Source organism: Orycteropus afer, unplaced genomic scaffold (assembly GCF_000298275.1).
Source record: "Orycteropus afer afer isolate SDZICR_OR568_19922 unplaced genomic scaffold, OryAfe1.0 scaffold00555, whole genome shotgun sequence".
NCBI lineage: Eukaryota > Metazoa > Chordata > Mammalia > Tubulidentata > Orycteropodidae > Orycteropus > Orycteropus afer.
The window spans coordinates 956645-962929 of NW_006922142.1; positions in this window are offsets into that span (position 1 = coordinate 956645).

Sequence of the window (6285 nt, forward strand, 5' to 3'; positions counted from 1 at the left end):
GATCCAAAAAGAGAGAGAGAGAAAAGAAAAGGTGAGAATAGGACAAATAAGAAGATAAAAAGGAGGCAAGAAGAGGAGTAGACCAAGAGATGGAGGATGAGCCAGCCTGAAGACCAGGCAGGAAAAATGGAGGGGCACTTCACCAGCTACTGGTTGTGGAGGTTGTGGAGAGTAAGGGAGGAGATTGTACTTCTTTGGGTGCAGGTCATCAGAATGGTCTCCAGTACACTCTTGTGCAAGTGCAGCCAGTTATCTAGTTCCTGCCCTGACTCAACATAAGGATTGCCACCATTTCTAGCTGCCATTCCCTATGCCTTCCCCACTACATGTGCCCCCCTCAAACAATCAGGGACCTCAGTTCAGTCCCATTCTTGAGTGTTCTCTTTGATGCTCAAAGTTCCAAAGTTGTACTCTCTATTCAATTCACTTGTTTTCTCAGGTCTTCATTATAAAAGGGACTTCATGGGGTTTCTCACTATGCTTCCATCATGGGCTTTTGTGAGTGAATACATTTTAAAAGAACAGCAAACAATTATGATAAAAAGAAAGTATAACATCAATATTAAGCTACGTTATGCCTTTTTGTAAACAAAATTTAAGTTTATTATTCTGATAAAATTAGAGGCATTTTATATTAATGATTTGGTCCAAATGCTACAAGGGACATGCAAGCTATAATAATGGAAGTTAGTATCATTACATGCTCACAAACTATTATAATTTTCTACAGTACTAATATTTTTAAAGAATAATAAATTTAATTAAATGTTTATAGGACTCAGAAAGGGAGGAGATTACTGCTCTCATAATTTTATGTTAGAATTCTACAAATACTAAAAATACTATTTATAAACTATAATTTTGTTATCCATGCATGTGTGAAAATTGACATTGTTGTGGTAATTTTTTTCTTTAAATTTTTACAATTGCTTGGATAATATTAAGTGCTTATGAAATACCTACAATTTTAGACCTTCTGCACTTCCAGTTATTTCACAGCTAAAACTCCTATAGGCACTTGGCCAAACTTATAATTGTTGTATAGTTGATTTAACTCAAAAATGGCTGAAGGAATGTAGCTCACATTTTTCACATAAAATTAACCTTTATGCTGAACCATTCCAAAATGTATTTTTTCAGAATGTTGTTTTTAAATCATTCTTAAGTTCAATACCCAATTGAATCAGGGAATTTATTCAAAACTAAAGAAAAAGATAAACTGTGATACTTACAAACTAATATTACCTCTGAAAATGGCATTAAGGATGACTTATTTGTATGCCAGTCGGTAAATTATTTTTTCTGCTTATTTTTGAATACTAAAATTGCACTGTTTATAATTTATACAAATTTATCATTTGTGTTGTTGCTGAATGTCCTCAAATTGCATTCAATGGATAGTGATCTCATGTGATATCCCAGAATGGCCCCATAGTGTTTTCAAGGCTATAAACTTTGTATGAGTAGTTTGCCAGGTGTTTCTCCCACAGAGCCTCTGGGTGTATTCGAACCACCAATCTCCCAGTTAATAGTTGAATGTTTAACTATTTACATCACTAGAGCTCGTTCATGATTTGTACTGGGGATGCCAATGCCTTCCTGTGTACCTACAATACCTTGATAGTAACATTGTCACCTTCCTAGCAACAAAAGCCCATCTCCCTTTTGCCTTGTCCACTAGAGACTTGTATATTAATAATCCTGAAGTATTAAATTGGATTTTTCACTCCCAAATTGTGGATTTTGTTTGTACATATCCAAGCCCAAAAGTTATATCAACTCACAAGCTAGCATCCCCTTGTTGGGTTATCAAAAGAGTATATTCACATAGCTGGAGATGCTTTGAATTCAGTTGTTTGGGATGATATCTAAAACAAACATATAGGGAGATTGAGAGAAGAAAATACAGGAAATATCTGCTGCCCTCACCTAGTGGGCAGGATATCTGTAGATATATGGTATATTTTTGAATGGAACATAACATCTCCATCCTTAGGTTTTGATCTTTTAATGGGTTTTAGTTCTTGGGACTCAAATGATCAGTGAATAATCTGAATATGAAACTCATATAAAAATGTTATTAGAAGCTCGATTTTTTTTATATATAAAGTAATCTATTAGGAAAATTATAAAGTTAAGATGTGTATGTTTGGTATATTTGTAATAATGAATAATTCTAACAATGAATGCTAGATATTCAAGCCTCTTATTTTTATTCGTAATTTGTGATTACATTTCACAGTTTCTCTAGCTTAGAGATTTCTCTTAGCACATACTTTAGGACAGAATATATAAAAATAAATATCCATTCCACAATACTTTATAGAAACTGAAGAACAAGAAAGACAAAGAAAAGTGTTTTAAATCTTAATGTTTTCTTAACTTATTTCTTCGTAAGCTGTTCCAACTACAATTTTGGGAAACACATTCTATCAGATTCAAGAGAAAAAAATAACAGAAAAAATAATAGAAAACAAGACAAAAGCTGTAATTGTGTCTTCAACTTTATTCCTTACTTTTACTTCACATTTGTCAGCAAATAGTTTATCTCCATCTTCAACTTGATTGCTTCCCCCATGCCCACAGTTATCAATCTTTTCTCACCACATTATCTCTCCTTAGATAATACCAATATCCTCCTACCTGGTTTGTTTTCCTCCATGTTTTTGTTTTGCTTTGTTTGGTTTGGTTTTTAGGAGCTCTGGTAGCATGGTGCCTAAGGCACTTGAATGCTAACCAGAAGGCTGACAGTTCAAATCCACCAGCCACTCTTCTGAAGGAAGGTTGGGCAATCTGCTTCCGTAGTGATACTGCCTCAGAAACCCAAACAAGGGTCACTATAAGTCCAGTCTGACTTGATGGCACATAACAACAACAACAAAAAAGTTAGTGTTTTTCAAATACAATAGCAGATTGATTCCTTTGAAAAATGTCAGATTTTATTGCTACTCAGAATACAATATATGATGGTTCCCCATCTCATTTTTGGTTAAAACCAAACCTTTCCTTTATTTATTTATATTAATGATTTACAAGATCTAACATAATCTAGCCTGGCCACTACCCTTATCAGCTTTATTCATAACACATTCACATCTGACTCTGTACTTCACTTACATGGTGCTACTCACTATTTATTCAACATGTCACCAAGCAGGTCCATCAGATTCTTTCCATTTGCAATTCCTCTTTCTACATGGCTTAATTAATCACATCCTTCAGGTCTTTACTCAAATGACACCTTTTTAAATAAGACCTTCCCTCAAATACATTTGATGCTTTTGATGACTGACACACAAATCAAGCATACCCTACTCCCTTTCCTGCTTTATTTCTCTCTATTAAATGATTCACCATTTTAATAATATCAATTATCTATCTTTCTATTTATCTATCTACCTATCTATCCATCTATCATTACTTGTTTTATTTGTTATCGTCTCCTGACTAAAATATATGCTCAATATGGGCAAGGGTTGTGATCCTAGGTTTTTACTTATTGCTGAGGATGAATTTATCATAAAGCATTAAATGTATGATTATGATAGTGAAAATTCTTTCATAATTACTTTGGGTAATATTACAAAGTAAAGGGATGTCCCATTGTTATGATGGCTGTATTAAAGGAAAATATTGCAAAGCATTTAACCAACACTGTTGATGTTGAGTTAAATGTGAATGAAGTTATATGTTGTGGTGGAAATTCAAGGTAGGACAATTTCATTAGTATTAATAACTATGGACTTCTGAAAACTAAGATGATGGTAATGGTGAGATGATAATGCTCAAGTGAAGTAGTGGTTGTTGTTGTTGTTATGTGCTGTCGAGTTGGCCCCAACTCATAGCGACCCCTCCTTGGGTTTCCGAGGCAGTATCACTACGGAAGTAGGATTGCCCAACCTTCCTTCCGAGGAGTGGCTGGTGGGTTTGAACCGCCAGCCCTGGTTAGCAGTCAAGTGCTTTAGCCACTATGCTACCAGAGCTCCTGAAGTAGTGGTAATGGTTTCTAAATTGAATGTAAATAAATATTCAGCTTCCCAGGATTTCTACAGATTCAAATATTCTGATTTTATAAATTTGATTTTTGTTACCATTCATCCTCATTATTTTCCCTTACTTCCTCTCTCATTCAGGCAATCATCGTTTGTCAAGTTACTCATGCTAACTAATTCTACGAAGTTATTCCCATTGACATATGCAATGACATTGTTGTTGTTGTTATGTGCCGTTGAGTTGGACCCTACTCATGGTGACCCCTCCTTGGGTTTCCAAGGCAGTATCACTACGGAAGTAGCTTGCCCCATCTTCCTTCCAAGGAATGGCTGGTGGGTTTGAACCACCAGCCTTCTGGTTAGCAGTCAAGTGCCTTAGGCACTACGCTACCAGAGCTCCTTACACAATGACATATACTACAATTATTGTTTTCCTAACCACACCAGTCACCACTTGACCTTGAGAATAGAGTTCATTTCATTGTTATTCTGCATTGTAGAGAAATATCTGAATATTATGTACTGCTTTGGATAAACTAGATTGTTCATGAATGAAATTCATTGGAATGTACATAGACTTTGAAACTTAAATCTTCCTTCCTCATTTTGTATATTGTACGTACATGTCTGTCTTTCTGCATTGCACATGGTTTTAACCAGGCAACCATAAGACTGCTAGAATGAGACACATATACCCAGTGACATAAATCATTCCATAAGTACTACATTCACTTGTGATTGAGCTGGACACATGAGACACACAATGTTGGCAGAGTGAAACCCCTTATCATTACTTATAGAAAGCAAATGGTAACCAGTAACAACTGATTCTCAAAGGGAAAATGTTTGCCTTTCTCTGATATTATCTATCTACCTTTTCATGGGCCAGTGTACTGTAGCTCAAATCAGATTGTGTCTTTAGGTTACCTCTGCCTCCAGCTACCATCATGCTGCTTGGCTCCTGAGGCTTCTGCTCTGATGCTGGGTTTGACTAGCCTCTGCTGCCAGCTCCACCAAATTACTCAGGGTTGCAGCATTCTCTTGCCACTACACTACCAAGGTCCACACTGCCTAAAGTAGGGAGGCTTACAACCCCTGCATGGGAAACTCTCAGGTCTCTCTTGCCCTGCACAAACAAGTGTCATAGCTCTTTTCACTTAATTAGTAACCCTCTTGCCAGAACATACTTATTTCTCATTCCATGGGCCTGCAGGCCATCACTGCCTTCTCTTGTCATCTTGCACTGTCTTCAGTGTTAAAGCTATTTCTTCTGAATCTAGGAGTTCCCAGTGCAGGGAACCAGTGGGTCCTTAGTCCAAAGGACTTTCTCCACTCCTGTCTCTTCTGACTTCTCCCCACATTTCTGCAGGGTTGAGCTTCATATTTACAGACTCCTTGTCAATTCCAAGGTATGGTCTTCCTGGTAGAACTACAAAATTAACAATGGTCTCAGTAGACCATGTTGTTGTTAGATGCCATCAAGTCTGTTTTGACTGGTAAAACAGAATGAAACACTGCCCAGTCCTGTGCCATCCTCCAAATCATTGCCATGCTTGAGCCCATTTCCACAGCCACTTGTTAATGCATCTCATTGAAGGTCTTCCCCTTTTTCACTGACCTTCTACTTTTCCTAAGTCATTCAAGTTGCATACTCCCAGCCAAACATTTTGTGGGAGTTACAAAACCCTATGGCCTGAAAGACTATATGATAGCAATTCACTGTACCACATATATGTTTTCTTGAGATGCCTCACCTTTCTAAAATTGTTTTCAAATCTAACGTAAAAGAGAAAGCAATTTTATCAAGTTGTTGTGGTTTTTAGTTAATATAATTAAAATGTCAGACACATGAGGAATTCAACAAAGAGTATAAATCACTGGCTAATTTTTTTTTTTCCTTTTTATTTCTTTCCACTTCAAGGTTTGTCCTTTTCTGATAAACATTAAAAATAACTTACATTATGTTGCAAATATAAACATATCTGGTCTTTTTAATATTGAGAAAAACATAACAATATATAATTTTAATATTGAGAAAAACAAAGTAATATGTAAAATAGGAAAATAAATATGCCATTGGCTTTTAGGAAGTGATACTACAGTTACTAATTGAGAGTTATTGATAGGACCTCAAAGAACTGATTAGTTCTACCCTTGGACTACATCCAATATACAGTATTTCCACAAGTATTAACAATTTCTGGTAGCATAGTGGCTAAGACACTTGCCTGCTAACCAGAAGGCTGGCGGTTCAAACCCACCAGCCACTCCTCGGAAGGAAGGTTGGGCAATC